The sequence below is a fragment of the Cetorhinus maximus genome, chromosome 1 (assembly GCF_964194155.1).
Source record: "Cetorhinus maximus chromosome 1, sCetMax3.hap1.1, whole genome shotgun sequence".
NCBI lineage: Eukaryota > Metazoa > Chordata > Chondrichthyes > Lamniformes > Cetorhinidae > Cetorhinus > Cetorhinus maximus.
Genome location: NC_135879.1, coordinates 19,281,275 through 19,299,581, shown reverse-complemented (window position 1 = coordinate 19,299,581; position 18,307 = coordinate 19,281,275). Strand labels below are relative to the sequence as shown.

The 18,307-nt window shown below is 42.0% G+C and overlaps 1 protein-coding gene across 1 annotated transcript in view; it reads left to right on the top strand.

Annotated features, from left to right (window-relative positions):
• LOC144688852 (uncharacterized) overlaps nt 1-18,307 on the top strand; it is a 582,637-nt gene that overhangs the window by 37,526 nt on the left and 526,804 nt on the right. The window lies entirely within an intron of this gene.

Sequence of the window (18,307 nt, the reverse complement as noted above, 5' to 3'; positions counted from 1 at the left end):
AATTTTAGTTTATGTAGGAAATGATGTCGGGGAAAAAACTAATTATGTTTTCCCTAGAAGTTATTGCTGTCTAACCATTACGGCAAAATAACTTAAGCATAGGTTGCACTAAAGTAAGCGATAGTGACAATCAATAAATGTTAGTGTATGAATCACTTGCAATTCAGTAATAAAAATGAAAGCTGTTTTGGCTTATTGCTTTTTTAGATAATGCAATGAAATAACGTTCCTGGGCTCAGTAATATGATAGCATTGTCGATAGCTGTTGCTGCTGTTAATCTGTATGTTAAAGTTATTTAAGACTGATTATGAGCATTTTGTGTTCAGCTTATTATGGTAGCACTTGTTACAATTTGGAATTTGTCTATCTTTGATTGTATTTGTTTCATTGTTATAGATGTACTTGTCTTTCAAATATTGCTGACAGTTGGAACCATTTGTGGCAGTTTGTGTCAGAGAAATCCCAAGCCTGGTTGTGAAGATGACACCGAGATTGTGATGTTTTGGGAGAGACTGTTTATTGCTCACTACAGAAATTACTTCTCCAGTCTAACACCACTCCCCTGCCAGCCAAAGTACAGGCTGACTCTTTTGTTAATTATACTCATGTATGTAATCAATACCCAACACATGTCCATCTTATTACCCTTAAACTACTGGGTATTTAACATCCATCAACAGAACCTATTAGATACTAAGAAATTCCCCTCTAAACTAAATTGATATGCAAACAAAAACTATGCATAAGAAAAAATACAAAATGATAACACATTATACAATCAAACATACTCCATTCCCCCTGTCTTGAAAATAAAAAGAAATTAATAAGGTTATAATATGAAAATTTCCATGTTCTCATAATCCATTTTAACACAAAGTGTCCCTCTTCGAGGATATCCAACAATTTCTTTGGACAAGCAGTTCTTCTTGTGAAAGAACCCGACAACTGGTGACTTGCATCAACCCATTTTATTTTTGAAATCTCCTTCCTTTCCAACATCTTTTATACTCGAGGTCAATCCTCAACCTCTTTTCTGTGACACTGTTAAATGGACATTGTCCCAGAGTGAATGGTTTTCTATAAAGCATTCTGTAGGCACATTTTTCCTCCATTGCCCCAGAGTTCCCTCAAAACACTCGATAAATACATAGCCATATCCATCGCTTCTACCAGCACAAGTGTCTCCGCTGCTAAGGTGTTTTTACCTACTCTATTTTGTTTGATTTCCCTGCTAATGGACAACATTTATCGTTTCTTCCCACTAAAAATATAATGAATCCTGCTGTACTCAAATAACCATCAGGAAGGTTTTTTATTTTTTTTATTCATTCACGGGATGTGGGCTTCGCTGGCTGGGCCAGCATATATCGTCCATCCCCAATTGTCCTTGAGAAGGTGGTGGTGAGCTGCCTTCTTGAACCGCTGCAGTCCATGTGGGGTAGGTACACCCACAGCGCTGTTTTAGGAAGGGAGTTCCAGGATTTTGACCCAGCAACAATGAAGGAACGGCGATATATTTCCAAGTCAGGATGGTGAGTAACTTGGAGGGGAACTTCCAGGTGGTGGTGTTCCCATCTATCTGCTGCCCTTGCCCTTCTAGATGGTAGTGGTCACAGGTTTGGAAGGTGCTATTGAAGGAGCCTTGGTGAATTCCTGCAGTGCATCTTGTCGATGGTACACACTGCTGCTACTGTGCGTCGATGGTGGAGGGGGTGAATGTTTGTGGATGTGATGCCAACAAGCGGGCTGCTTTGTCCTGGATGGTGTCAAGCTTCTTGTGTTGTGGGAGCTGCACTCATCCAGGCAAGTGGAGAGTATTCCATCACACTCCTGACTTGTTCCTTATAGATAGTGGACAGGCTTTGGGGAGTCAGGAGGTGAGTTACTCATCATAGGATTCCTAGCCTCTGACCTGCTCTTGTAGCCACAGTATTTATATGGCTAGTCCAGGCAGTTTCTGGTCGATGGTAACCCCCAGGATGTTGATAGTGCGGGATTCAATGATGGTAATGCCATTGAATGATAAGAGGCGATGGTTAGATTCTTTCTTGTTGGAAATGGTCATTGTCTGGCACTTGTGTGGTGCAAATGTTACTTGCCAGTTGTCAGCCCAAGCCTGGATATTGTCCAGGTTTTGCTGCATTTGGACATGGACTGCTTCAGTACCTGAGGAGTCGCGAATGGTGCTGAACATTGTTCAATCATCAGCGAACATCCTTACTTCTGGCCTTATGATGGAAGGAAGGCCATTGATGAAGCAGCTGAAGGTGGTTAGGCCTGAGGAATTCCAGCAGTGATGCCCTGGAGCTGAGATGACTGACCTCCAACAACCATCTTCCTTTGTGCTACGTATGACTCCAATCAGTGGAGAATTAGCGGGTGAGGTGTCACTTAAAAAAAAACAAAACTTCATCCCTTCTGGGTCACCCAGGTCTGGAAATCTAAGCGTATATTCTTCTAAACTTAATGTCTTCAAAATTTTATTTGCTTTTAGCACTTCCCCAACAGTAGTACATTTCAGCAAGGTGCTCAATTCTAGTACATCATTACATGCATCCGGCTTAGTTTGTGCATAACCAGTTTAAACGCCCAATTAAGCTTCTTAATTAATGTCTGCTTCTTCCTTTTGTTGTAAAGACTTCCTTTTGTGAGTATCACAATCCTATTGACATTGTCTAGATAAGACTGTTGATTCAGCGTTATTCCCAATTTATTCTAACACCTAACCCACCACCTAACCTCCAACCTTAAATACCCAAAAGTCCCAGAAGCCTGACTTACAATTTTGAATTCCTTTATCATTTTATCTGTGACAAATTTTTCAAAGTGCCACAGATCTCCCCCACAGGAGATCACCTACATGCATTGAGAAAAAGCCTGCTAGTCTTCTTTCATCGTACCAATAAACATTGCTGGATCTGCTTTTAGCTGAAGATAACCAGCTTTTAGCAGGATAGACCTAACTGAAAAATACCATACCCTGGATGCATTGTTTAGCCTGTAAGCACAGTAACTTAGCCTTCATAATTTCCCCTATTTCTCCAGCTTCTTTGAAGCTTTAAGAATATTTCTCTTTGAAGCTGTTCCCTTGCAAAAAATGTGGCTTTGGCATAAATGGATTTACACTACCATGAGTACGTTGCTAAAAGTGCTAGGAAAATCCGCAAACTTACTTTTCCTGCTGTTGGAGTCTACATCTTCCTGGTTGCCCTGTTGTTCCTCAGTCCCAAACTACAAGTCTGGCCTGAGCTTTATACATACCATCAGGAAGTACTTTCTCTGTACATATCCATCTATTGGACAACACTGGCTGCCCTTTGTCTGGCTCCTCTGTGTAAACGTCAAACTCTCTCTAACTGTCAAGTTCTTTCTGGTTTGCCTCCTTTACCATCTAACTTGTTAGTAGCCACTAGAGCTTCTCTATCTTGGGGCTCCTACTCTTGTGTCGCTCCTCACCTGTTCTTTAGTCATTGCTCTTGTTAAACTACATCCCTTACTAGATCTCCTGTCCCTATCTGGACTGCTACTACTTGACCTTTCCCTTCCCATGACTAGACTTCCTTTCAAGTTGTTGACTTTTTTCCTTGGGTATGATTTTCATTAGGCCCACTGTCAAAACTTACACTGAGTTTACTGGCTTTCTACATTTTTACTTCATTCTGCCAATCCATAGATCTGATATTCTGCCACTTATCTTGTACATTCAGCTAGTTTTTGTATTTCCCTGTGGCCTTTCCTGCCCTTCCTACTATGGTGGCTCCCCTTCATTCACTAGCCCCTTCTGGCACATATGCTACCAACCTTTGGTAGTTGATCTTTGTGACAAATGGCCCTATCCTTACCTTCACTATAATTTGGTCTACTCTCAGTTAGCCTGGTTCCTGCCACAACCTGTTCTTTGTACAGGTCCAGAATATATGTGTGCGAAGTGTATGGTGCATCTTCAGTTTCCATCATCTGTTCTGATTCCATCAATATGTAATCAGTGCCAGTGAGCCGTGTGGAATGTACACTCAGTTTAGTTGCTATGTTGCAACATTATCGTTTTGCCATCAACATCTACAACTTTTCCTGGGCTTCTACAATCTTTGACCTTCTCTTTTATAATACAACATGTCTTCAGGCTTAAAATTCTTGACGGCCTGATACCTCAAAGCTCTCCTGATTTTTTCCTGAAACCTCCACCTTAATAAATGATCTCCTCCATGCAGGCATGACATTCAAATATTCTGCCAAACTAATTGATAGGTACTGTAACCCCCAGCCACCTGAAGCATGTTTTTTGCATGTACTTTCTATACTGGAGCAGTAGTCAATTTACAATTCAGTTGGTCAGCTAAAATATTTGCACATTTTGTTAATCATGGTGTGATTTCTCACATATCATTGCTAAAAAGACTTTCTGCTGCTGTGTGAATTGCTACAATATTCAAACTTTCACACATACTCCTGAATTCAGCATTGGAAGTCCTCCTTGTCCATTAAGAATTTGGCTGGTGCTCCCAGCCCTGTTCCTATCCCCTTTCCATCATCTTATCGATAATTACATTTTTTCTTTACTATAAATTACTGTTGATGAATTAAATCTAGTCACTATGCCTACAAAATGTAGAAGAAAAATGTTGTTTTCCTTTATCCCATACTTTGAGGTCCATCGCTACTATTTCATTAAAGTCTCTCACCAATGGAAGACTTATTAGTGGTCGCAATGGCATTCTCTTGTACTTTTCACAAATATCACATTTTTCACTCAAATCTACTTTATTCCCCTTCAGTACCCCTACATCTTTTAACAGAATCCTCAAACTATGGGTGGGGGGTGCGCAAATTTTTGCTGTAGTTTGTTAATAATTTGCTTCTCCTTTAAATCCCTATCCCCAGCTGCCCTTAATGCCTCTAACATTGTATTCCTTCAAGGCCTTTCATCTCTAGACAATGTCTCAACTGTATAAATTGCAAATCTACAGATCTCCCAAAGACAGTCACTTTATCATGCTCCTCGTCCAACTTAATTTGGGCCTTTCATTGAAGGCTTTCTTAACAGAGAAGGTAATTCACTCAATAAATCAGTACTGATAGCGATTTACCCTTGCTATTTTACATGGAATTACTATTTGTTTTAGTGATTTCAACTTGTTACCAAACCTGAAACAAGTAAAACGGCCATATTAAAATAAAAACAGAATTACCTGGAAAAACTCAGCAAGTCTGGCAGCATCGGTGGAGAAGAAATCAGTCAACGTTTCGAGCCCTCATGGCCCTTCAGCAGAACTGAAGCATAGTTTCAACAAGGGAGAAAATATAAATATAAAATATAAAACGGCCATATTCCTTGACTTTACTTAAGTCTTCCTTGCTTAAAGAACCCAGTTTAGCCAGTCCACTCCACATACCGTGGACATACAGCCACTATCTAGAACTGCACAATTGAATGAATCTGCGATTAGGATACTCATTACCAAACTGAGCTTCTGGTGGCCAATACTATCCTTTCAATTGGTCAGTATTGTCCTCCTCACTCTCTATGTCATGTGTTGTCTCAAAAACCCTGTTTCATTTTTGGCAATTCAATACATGATACTTAAAGTTGCACCTGAAGCACCTGTTTACCACCCCTTGGCTATTCTTGGGGTTCATTTTCCTTCCAGGATTGCCCAACACCCACCACCTGTTATAGCTCCCCAAAGGGTCTCTGTTCTCATACTTTTTGTTTGTAATTCCTTCTTTCAGGCAGGCATTCGGGCCCTATATTCAAACAGTCCCAAAATGCTGCTGTGCTGGCATTATATCCTCCATCTTTGGTGTCACTGCTGAAGAGCCCATTTGCACCATAAGTGTCCAGAAATGAATGCTTCCCCCTCCCCAAAATTAAGGCTTCAGACATTTGACCCAAAAGCATTTCTCTTTGAATTTGACTCCAGTTAAAACAAGGAGCCTAAACATTTTTGATATCCTAGCACAGTCCAATAATTTTAAGGTAAATACTGATTTAGGAATTTTCAAGCAGAATCACTGCAATCTCATATATAGTCAATTTAACTCCATGATGCAATCTTCTATAGAAGAATCATCCATTTTTCTAAATTTATCAAAGTCCAACCAAGCCTCATAGATATTCAAAAAAAATCTTTCACATAAATTGTATTCGTGAAGGTTAATAAAAGTTCCCAACCTCCATCAGTATCCAACTGACAAGCATCCAGTTTACAAAATACTCCGCAGATGCAACAATGCCAAGGCCTTACCTTTTTTCCCCATTTGGTGGGGACATAACCAATGCTTACAAATCACCTTATTACCTTAAACAACTCGGTATTTAACATCCATTAACAGAACCTATTGGATACTAACAGTTTGATATGAATAACTAGGAAAAGCCAATGATTAACATGAAGTGCTTGTTTACCCATGAAGCACCTTGCAGCTTGGGTAAATTTCTGATAATGCAAGTGGTAAACCATCATAAGTAATCATCAGATAGCTTTCCTATTAAATCTAGAGTCAGGCAGGGCTGCCCTCTCTCCCCTGTCCTGTTTGTGCGTTGCATAGAACCCTTTGCTGAGTCCATCAGGAAGGATCCGGGCATAAGAGGAGTGACAATCCCAGGCAGTGGAGGCACACAGGTCAAAGCCTCCCTGTACATGGACGATGTCGCCGTCTTCTGCTGGGATCCGCTGTCGGTGCGCAGACTGATCCACATCTGCGACCGGTTTGAACTGGCCTCGGGAGCCAAGGTAAATCATGGGAAGAGCGAGGCCATGTTCTTTGGGAACTGGGTTGACCGATCATTTGTCCCCTTCACCGTCAGGGCTGATGGCCTGAAGGTGCTGGGGATATGGTTCGGAGGGACCGGGGCATGCGTTAGAAACTGGAAGGAGCGAGTGTCTATGGTGAAAAGAAAACTGGACATGTGGGAGCGACGCTCCCTCTCCATTGCGGGTAAGAACCTGGTCATCAGGTGTCAGGCACTCTCGCTGTTGCTGTACGTGGCGCAGGTCTGGCCCATTCCAGACTCCTGCGCGATGGCGATCACCCGAGCCATCTTTCGCTTTATCTGGAGGTCGAAAATGGATCGTGTCCGCAGGGATGCGATGTACAAGCCTCTAGGTAAAGGGGGGAAAAAAGTGCCCAACATCGCCCTCGTACTGATGGCCACCTTTGTGTGCGGCTGCATCAAGCTGTGCGTAGACCCTCGGTACGCCAACACCAAGTGTCACTACGTGCTGAGGTTCTACCTGTCCCCGGTGTTGCGAAGGATGGGTCTGGCCACGCTGCCGCGGAACACTCCAAGTAGTTGGATCGTGCCGTACTACCTGTCACTCGTGGAAAAATTTATGCAGAGAAACACCTTTGACCACAAGTCAATCAGACAGTGGTCGGTACATAACGTCTTAGAGGCCCTGCGGGAAAAGGAGAGGGTGAATCCTGTGAGGTTTCCTGAGCAGACTGTCAAAGTCATTTGGCAGAATGCCTCATCGCCAGAACTTTCCAACAAGCACCAAGACGTAGCTTGGCTGGTGGTGAGAAAAGCCCTCCCCGTCAGATCCTTCCAACACGCCAGGAGTCTCACCCACCTCTGCAAGTTGCCCTCAAGGTGGCTGTGGTGGGGATGAGACCGTTGTTCACCTCCTTGTGGATTGTGCCTTTGCAAAGAAGGTCTGGAGAGAGATGCAATGGTTTCTGTCGAGGTTCATCCCGAGCAGTTCTGTGACACAGGACTCTGTGCTCTACGGCCTGTTCCCAGGGACACACACCGAGACAAACATCAACTGCAGCTGGAGGATTATCAACTCAGTGAAAGACACTCTTTGGTCTGCCCGAAACTTGTTGGTCTTCCAGCGCAGAGTTGTCCCCGACCGAGTGTTGCAGACTGGCACACTCCAAAGTCCAGGACTACGTGCTGAGGGACGCACTAAAGCTTGGGGCAGCCGCCACAAAGGCGCAATGGGGAAAGGTCGCTGTCTAAGACTTTTCTGCCATAGGGCACCGAGGGGCTGGGAACTGTTGAGAGCCCCTCAGGCTGTACAGCTCAAAATGAATGTGTGCAGTGAATACTAAGTGTATTATAAATGTATTGAAGCACCTCAGAGTGCAACATGATGTATGTTGATAACTCCAATACCATTGTCTGACTGTCTGCATTGACCAGGTTGAAATGATTGTAATATTCATTGATTGCATTGATGCACCTTGTGATACATGTGTAAAAGTTGAATCTGATTGTACTTATGTGATAGTGATTTTGAAATGTTTTGGAATGTTCTTCCAGATATTTTATGAATAAAGTATATTTTTCAAAAAAAAACCTGAGGGCTAATGCAACAACCCTTTGTTGGGCACGCTGTCCCTTACTCTCAGCAACTCGCTCATTTTAAGGAAGTAAGTCCCGATGCCCAGTATCAAGGCATCTTAAACCTCAGCATTCCAGTGCTAACATGGTCTGATATTTTAGTACAAAGAAAATTATTTTAAAAAAGATTGATACGCTCATTATCTATTGGTCCTGTCGCTGCCATGGTCAAAAATCCCTCAGCTTTGGTTAAAGGCTTTGCCATAGAAATTCATTCACTACGAGTTCACTTTACAGGCATAAAATGGATGACTACACATCCAAAATGCTAGGCACATGCATATTCTGTACTGCAAGTACACTGTCTGCTATATTGATATATGCGAATGTACGGGTTACCAGGACCAAGGATTTGAAACAGGTGTTAGGCTCCTCGCACACAGGCAAATAGGAGGCCTGATGCCTGTTTTAGGACCGCTTCCCAAATTTGGGCTTCCCTGAATGATGCAAGCACTGGATAACCATGAATCAGGATAACCAATTCTACAAGTGACCTTATCAGAGGCCAGTACTTCCTGTATATGGAGCCGAGAGAAGCACTCCTACTCCTCTCTATTCCACAGCAGCCCCAAAGAAGAGTGCTGGTCTCCTCCAGATCGCTTGTCCCCTGTGCCACTCCACCTTCCCAGAATCTACCCGAGTACCACAATGGCCCAAAATTTAAAACAAAAACAAAAATACCTGGAAAAGCTCAGCAGGTCTGGCAGCATCTGCGGAGAGGAGCACAGTTAACATTTTGAGTCCGAATGACCCTTCAACAGGCCCAAAATTTAAATCCGGTTCACTACTGAGCTGCTTGGCGATGCGCAGCAAGTATTTGCAGCTCACCAGACTAACTTAAATGAGTCCCCAGACCCATTGTGCCTTGGGGCCCACCCATCTGCACACTCAGTTCACGCTGACTTTATTCCAATTGCACCTCCCTTATTCCATGTTTTAATTCCTACTCTCAGTAAGCATCTGCACCAGGAGTTCCCATAGACATTCCTTTAAACACCGACTGCAATGCAGATACACCTGAGGGAGTGAGTAAAACACCACTTCTCCTGGCTTTGCATCAATCATCCACCTAAGCTACAGAAGATCTCTCCAGAAATTTCCCTACTTCTTGTTTACTTCAAATTTTAAAATTGCCACAGCTTGCTTACCAAACCCCAGCATTTCCAGTCATTTTAAGTCAGTGGGTGGACAACCTAGTCCTTTTAAATGATAAAAATCATGTGCATTATTTGTAAATTATTTTTCATCTTTCTCAGTACGTTTTTTACGTTTTCCTGATTTTTTCTTTAAATGGCCAAGTTACATTAAGCATTGATGTTAGAAAATAATGAAGTCACCTGGCTGGGTGGACATGTGTGCAGCTTGTACTGGCATTGACCCATAAAGACTAGGAAGATTGCCAGTTGGATTCATAAGCTGTGCTTAGTTGACTGATCACAATGAGCTGGGTTTGGAGAGGAAAACTTCTTCAACTGGACCATTTGTCCTGGAAAATGAGATAACTCTTTGCAGAAAGTGTGTGTGTATGGAATCAGGATTAGATGTCGTTCTGAGTTCTTCACGGTTAATCATTCTGCCACCCCTCACTGTCTAAACCTACACTTGGAAAAAGGCAAGATGTATGAGGCAATGGAGGACTGCAGATATCCATGGAACTATGATACTCTATATCCCAATAGAAGGTTGGAAAGATCCATTTGATTTGGTGTTTTTTGTATAAGGAGTAATATAAGGTTCAGATATTAATGCTGACTTGTAATGTTGGAAAGATCTTACTCTGTGTAAATACTAATGCTGTCTTAATGTAATATTAAAGAGATCTCACCATGTGGAAATAAATCACAAGTGGGGATTATTTGCTGCATATGTTTCCCTTTCCTCCCCTAATCTTGGTTGCTATGTTTTTCCAGAGCTGACACAAGGATTGATCAAAATGTTTAATGGATTCTCTATTCTCTTTGGAGAGCATTGACTTCAACAGAACCACCAGTCAGCCAGCTGCAGTATTCAAATGCATTTTTATTGCATGTTATTAGCTCTTTGGCATATGTGTATGAGTATTTAAATAGGGCAGTGTGTATTTTAGAAGGCGTGCTATTAATTAAATGCACTGTTAGTAACACTTCCCTTTGTGACATAAGGAATGGTTTCCTTGCAGAATACCATTTGAACAGCATTTTATGTCACAAAGGAGCAAGCTTTTACTTCATTCATCTTGCAGGTCCTCTTCTGTGTATGTCATTGGACAGTAAAAGTACCAAGTGTGTTGAAAAAAAGAACAGTAATTGTACCCACTTGTATTGAAGAATGGTGAAGCTTTGTGTGGATTGCATTTGTTTCTGGCTGCTTCCATTGATAGAATAGTAATGGGCTGTCATTTAGTGCAAATGACTTAACCATCATTGTACAAAAATCCTTTGAGATTTGAAATTATAACTTTACTAAAGTAAATACTCTAAAGAAAGGAAGTAAAGTAAACTTTTATTTGGCAGAGAGGGAGTTTCTTGGTTTGGACGAGACAGTTACAATAGATTTTCAACCAGCATTGAGAAGAAACTCATTAACACCCTTTGTTAAACCATCCAACAAAATACCGCAAATGTTTGTGTGTGTGGATTTCTTTTTCATGGTGGGGAAACAAGGCACCAAATTAGAATGTAATTTGACGAGTGCAAATTTCTTTTTATTCACTCATTTTTCAGAAGCAGTTGAATGGAACCCATAACAAAATAAAAACAGAATTACCTGGAAAAACTCAGCAAGTCTGGCAGCATCGGCGGAGAAGAAATCAGTCAACGTTTCGAGCCCTCATGGCCCTTCAGCAGAACTGAAGCATAGTTTCAACAAGGGAGAAATATAAATTGGTTTAAGGTGGGTGGGGGGGAAGAGATACATTGAGGGTGTGGTGTGAGCAGATAATCAAAAGATGTCAGAGACAAAAGGGTCAAAGAGGTGTTGAAGGTGGTGGTCTTTGTCTGAGAAAAGTGCTAATTAAGAATGCAAGACAGGATATTCAAAGTACAGCTCTAGTGGGGGTGGGGTGGAAAGACTAAAGGTTTTAGTTTTAGATTTAAAAATAATGGAAATAGGTGGGGAAAGAAGAATCTATATAAATTATTGAAAAAAAAGGCGGGTGGGGGGGGGAAAGAAACGGGGTGGGGATGGGGGGAGGGGGAGTTTAAGATCTAAAGTTGTTGAATTCAATATTCAGCCCAGAAGGCTGTAAAGTGCCTAGTCGGAAGATGAGGTGCTGTTCCTCCAGTTTGCGTTGGGCTTCACATGGAACCCATGCCAGTTGTGTGGAGCAATCCAAAATCAGACACACTGAGTTCAAGTGTATTTGTAAAACAGTTCACACAATTACGATGACACTGTTACTATTGAATCATGATTGTGTAGTTGGAATATACACGGTCCAGGTTTTGCTAGGAAACGTAACAGCATGTGAACTATGCATGTTGCTATTAATGTGCAAGTTGGTTCACAACTTGCAGCGAGGAAGAGTCACCCCATGGGTCGTGAATTGCTGCAAGCTGCTGGACAATTTGCACGACTCAGCCTGTTAGCTTAACAATAAAGGCATCTCACCATTAACGTCCCTGTGAACTTTCACAGTAATTGCCCTCTAAGCGCACCACAGAAAGTTAAGTCTAGTAATTATGAGCTTAACAACCCTTTTATCAACGTGGTAAATGTTAACTGTCAATCAACTCCTCTTTTGCAGAAAGTGAGCAACTAAAATTTGGAGTCTCATTCAATCAGGTTGTGAATTGTTGGCGATTTCAAAAATGTTAAATTTTAAATGAAAAAAAAACGTACTTTTGTTTTTTTTTCTCCCGCAATCCAATCTTTCTTTCCCTCTCTCTTTTTCTCTTTCTGTACATGATTTGACATTGAATTCTCACGCTCTAATTCACCCTTCTTCTCACTCTTTCCTGTTTAATTCTGAGTCCTTTAATCTCAGTGGCACACCATTGTTTGCCCTGTTGTTCACCAAGGTTCCAGGTGCCCTGTTTGCTTTCACCATGTTGTTATCAGTTCACAATTCCAGCAACTCTGTGGGCAAAAAATTTTAGAAACCTAAATATGCACAAACAAGTCAAATAAAGGCACACCACAAGATGTCCCGTTCTGGCAAAATCTGGGCCATTATTTCAGAAATCAAAAAATATGTTCATGGTTGTTAACACACCTATGGACTTTCAGAAGTGCATTAGTAACAACTTAACATAACATTTAAGAAGTATTTGGATGTGCACTTGCGATCCATAGCATACAAGGCTATGGGCCTAGTGCTGGAAAATGGGATTAGAATAGTTAGGTACTTGTTTGACCGGCGCAGACTCGATGGGCCGAAGGGCCTTTTTCTGTATTGTAGATTCTATGACTCTATAACTTAGTATAATCTTAGTACAATCTGACATGCCAGCGCATCAAAGTATAAGCAGTTCTCACATTAGTACAGCAAAAAATGGCTGTAATCTTCCATTTTGCAGAAAATAGACTGGTGCCATCCTCTGACTATAGTTCTTCTGGTGAGTGTTGTAGTGCTTTATCAGCCTATGCTCTGTTGCTTCAGAGCTTTATATCATATTTCTACATCATACGAACCATCATGGTAATATATAAGCAAGTCCTTTGAATCATGCGCAAATGGCCCTAAGCCACAACCCATAGCTTCTGCATAAATTCAAAGCAGTCAGCTTTTTCCCATTCAAAATTCCAACAGGCTTTTTCTGTGGCTTAGATGTTCAGTGTACCCAGTGTCAGCTAAGCAGAATTCTTGTTCTTGGTCCTAAAGGATGATTCTTCCATATTTGATGACCTTGGGGCAAAACAGCAGCCAATCATTATGACCTCACAGGAAAGGACGGTGTCTCCTGAACGCAACCTGAGAAAGGCATCAAGGTTGCAACCAAGACCATTTGGAGACCATATTCTAGAACTCGCCTTGATAGCAGTGATATTCTCGTAGGTCAACACAAATAAGAAAGATGAATTATCCGGGGTTCAAAAATGCAAGCTGGAAAATTAGCTTGCGTCCATAATGCTCAGTGTGCCTCTCATCAGTTCTGGCGAAAGGTTATTAATCTGAAATGTTTCTCCCTCCACAGATGCTGCCAGATCCACTGAGTCTTTTCAGCATTTTCTAGTTTTTATTCCATGATGGGACCTGGTTCAAAATGAATGGCTACTTTCTGATAACTCAACCAAGTGGTCATTTTTTTTCATTGGCAGGTTTTTCAAATGAGGAAGCCCAGCTCATAGGGGAGGTGGTGGCATAGTGGTATTATCACTGGATGAGTGTTCCGGAGATCCAAGGTAATGCTCTGGGGATGGGGTTCAAATCCCACCATGGCAGATGGAATTAAAAGTCTGATGACGACCTTTGTCATAAAAAAAATCCATCGGGTTCACTAATGCCCTTTAGGGAAGGAAATCTGCCATCCTTACCTGGTCTGGCCTACATGTGACTCCAGACCTGCAGCAATGTGGTTGACTCTTAAATGCCCTCTTAGCAAGGGCAATTAGGGATGGGCAATACATGCTGGTCTAGCCAGTGACGCCCACAGCCCATGAATGAATGTAAAAAAAAAAGCTGAGGGTAAATCTACTTCTTGGAATATGCTGCCTGGAAGAGTGGTGGTTCAACTGAGGCATTCAAGAGGGCATTGGATGATTATTTGAATAGAAACAATGTGCAGGGGTATGGGGAGAAGGCAGGGCACTAGGTCATAATGCTCATTTAGAGAGCTGGTGCAGACATAAAAAATTGTTAAGATTCTGTGACACTTCCAGCAGAGATCATTGGACAATAACCTGGGGCCTGATATTAATGAAATTAACATTAATGATAAAGTTAAAATCTTGCCTCTGCATGGGTGGGAACTCTTTTAACCCAGGGTCATTGAAATTACTTATAGCACTGGCTGAGATCAGCCAACTTAAATATAGACTGAGGACCAAACCTCAGACCTTCCTGGTCTGCATAGCTCAGCTGCTCACTGAATAAGCTTTGAGTCATTAGGAGGTGCATTTTCACTGATTTATATTTTAGGACGTTCACGCTCTTTCAGTTTCATATTTTGTCTTGATACTCTTTTGGTTGAGGTTAGAACTGTTGTGGCCAACATTTTAATGGTCAAGTAATATTTTAGAGACCATGAGAATTTTTTGTACTTTGAATAAAGGATTTATTGATCACTTCTCTGCCCAGTGCTTCCCCTGCTTGGCTGAGACAAATAAAGGTTGCAGATGAGCCTCAATCTATGGTACATCCCAAGGTGCTTCTCTAATTGTGCAACTCTTTCATGATTCGGACCTGCCTTTATTTTCATATTAGCCCAGCTTGTGGTTTTGATTGAACTATTTTGCAAAAAAAAAATCAATTATTTGTTTGTTAACTTCAAATTTCCACAAACGCATTTTACAAGGGTATTCTTTTCAAATGTAATAATGCAATAAGGGATGATGGGATCTCCTTTATGAAATGTTGCAGCTTAGGAAAATGTGAAGGCATACATGGTTTATAATTATGCTTGGTTGTAAGTGATAAAATTACACAAAAAATTTGGTGTTTTTTGGAATAATGATTTTTATTCTGTCTTGTGGATGGTGTTGTCTTCAAACTTATTCTAAATGCTTCTGAATTTGTCTGAAGATTTTTGTTGTGCTGACAACTGCTGGCTCTCTCTCCCCAAAAGATCAGTTAAATTGATGGATTTTGACATTAATGTATATTTGACAGCTTGCTCTGCCACAAATGGTCTAATGAGAAGAAAGAAAGACTTACATTTATTTAGCACAATACACAACCTAAGGAGGTCCCAAAGGGCTTTACAGTCAATGAAGTACTTTTTGAAGTGGAATCACTATTGTAATGTAGGAAATGTGGCACCCAATCCGCACAAAGCTAGCTCCCAGAGACAGCAATGTGACAGTGAGCAGGCAATGGCCTGGATTTTGCGGCCTATATCAAAGACCTGGGCCATTTTCCGTTCGTTGGGCAGGTGCGGCATGCGGGCCCGGGAGGGGCTGGGAAAAGGTCCGCTGCCCATGATCTGCCCCCGACCGCAAATTTACACTGGTTGGCCAATTAACAGTCAGCCAGCTTGAAGCGCGCGCTGAAAGCTCCCTAAGGGCACAGAACTGCCTCAGGGAGCTGAAGAATTGGAGAAACAAAAATAAAGATTTGAAAGATGATATTATGGTAAAGTGAGGTATCCTGTCCCATTAAGAGAATGCAAGTGTACCGATCATGTGACAGCACTGACGAATCACTGTACAGTGTGGGCAACTGAGAGCTGTAAGTCTAGTTCTGGAGGTTTCTGAGTGAGCATGTATGATCTGGTGTTCTGCCCTATATCTCAATAAACCGTCACTGTTTATTCTTACATTAGTCTCTCCCCGTTATTGATTGCAAGCAGCAAATTGAGGAGAACATAGGAAGGCATGCAGTTAGAGTTCAGTTGACCAACGAACTTATTCACTGAAGACATAAAAGATATAAACATGTCCCCACGTGTGGCTCAGTCACATGAAGAGGGACATGTTTGAAATTAAGTTGAAAAATTTTTTCCGCTTTTTTAATTTGCCATTGGAAACCTCATCCTGCCTGTGGATGAGGCTTTGCAAAAAAATGCAAAGGCCGCCTGGCCTATTCGCCTGCCCGCCAACCGAACAGTTGAATGGGCAGCAAAAATGACAAATTAATTACCTGCTTAAGGGCCTTAATAGGCCTCTTAATTGTCGGCAGACGCGCTGCTGAATCTTGCGTGCGCCTGCTGACCGAAAGATCGCGAGAGTGCGCTATGACTTTGGGACGCTCACCCGACATCATCATGCGTGATTTTGGGTCGGGCGCGTGCCTGCTCGATGAAAGTAAAATCCTGCCCATGGTGTTAACTGTTCACAACGCTGGCAGCTACCCGCAGAGTTTTCACAGGCTTTTGAGTGGCAAGTTTGGCATCTGCTCCTGCATGGTACCCTCTACAGGGGATCTGTGTGAGCAGGTTAAGCAAGCAATCAACCTGATTGAAGAAGCCTCACTGAGTCACACCGAGTGGAAATGAGGGAGTATAAATTAAATTTAACTCATGCACAGGAAGTTAGATAAAGAGAGGGAATGAAAGATGGGAAAATTAGTATCCTGTGAAGGGTACTGGTTGCCATTTCTTCAGCTGTCTGGGCTGTAAGCTCTGGAGCCTCTTCACCTCTCTAGCTTTCCTCCTTCAAGAGATTCCTTAAAACCTACGACTTTGGCCAAGTTTTTTGGTCATCAGCCCTAATATCTCCTTGCGGTGTCAAATTTTGCTGATAATGTTCCTGCAAAGCACCCTGGGACATTTTGGGACATAGCTGCTATATAAATGCAAATGTTGTTGCCCCAGGAACAAAAGTACTGTAGTAGATCCCAGATAGGAAAAGGCGTATGAAAACTGAAGGATCCTTCACTGTATTGATCTATAGCTTGTATTGAGGTAATTATTCGAGATGCCTCGGAGCACATTATCTAATAAGCTAATTGTCTCCCATGTGTTCACAGTATAGCCTATCTGCAATTAGAGTGTATCAGATATTTTTTGGAAGCCAGCTGGCTTTACTTTTGGTCATAACCTAGAATCATAGAAACAAGGATTCCACAGTAAATGGGATTTCTCATCCTTCTGGTTTTATGATCTTCTGGTATAGGTCCTTCATTATTTAAGACACTCTTGCATTCCTTGGAAAGGAATAAAGCATATTGCAAGCTCTGCAAACATAGATATAAAGATTTGCCAACTCACTATTCTGAAACCCTCTTGGGTTTTATTGATGGATTGAAAGAGCAGCCCTGCCTGGAGCATATTGACAAAGGCAGTCGGCTGAGGGAGCGATTTGCGCTGCCAACGAACTAAATCTTCTGTATGTGACTGGCCAAAGTAACCCTTTCACTCACTGGTGTGCGGTCCACCTAGGGCCAGGGAGAGAAATCATGGGCCCTGGTGCCTCTTCTGTTTCTGGGCCCCTTATTACACCCCCCGCCCCCCCCAACCTCCCTACCGCCCCATCCCACTTCGGCACACCTCTTCAATCATGTGTGTTATTATTATCCCCTTTCACAAAATTCACCAATTCACCAAACAATCACATAAAGGTCTTTGTAAAATGATAATGTCCATTGTTACCATTTGGAAACAAATGTCCAATATATATGCATCACAGATGATTAATATTAAGAGCAGCAACGATATAATGCAGTGGTTGTTTGTATGCACCCTATAGGTGATCCCACTGTGACTATTAAACAAACGAGAGAGTACAAATTATATTTTAACAGGATTGTGCAATATTCATAATTTGGCAGGGAAATATCCTAATATTATTTATAACACTGTGCAGATGATAACACTGATTTTGGTGAGTGCCTTAGCTCTCATTAACACGTTCTGCATGTTGCACTATATGTACATAGTGACAGCAAATTCATGTTTGGGGGAAATTTTCAATACTTGCAACTCCAATTGCAAGAAAACCTTTCAGGTTTTGTTTTATATATATCACCTATTTGTTCTGTATAGGAAAGAAAGACTGCCTCAATGCTGCAGTTCACCTTGTTTCATTGTTGGAGAGTTGTAGAAGAGAAAGCGGGAGGGAGGGCGGTGAGGAGGAGAGGGGATGGTCTCATTCACTTGTTGCTACCCCCTCCCTCCCCAGATACACTGACACAGCACTCACTCACTTCACTCAAGTTAACTCTAGAAGCAAAGTTCCAGTCCTCTGGGAGTAGCTCATGTTGAGGATGCAGGCAACAGCCGTGCCTGGCTTGGAGCAATGCTGAGTGGACCTGCTCTGGCCTCATTACTGGCAGAGACTCCCTCATGTTGTTTCATTTTCTCTTTCTTCTCCTTGGCCTCCCAGATGATGTCGCAAATCGTACAGTGCAGCTGAAAGACTCCTACATGGTGGCAAACAAG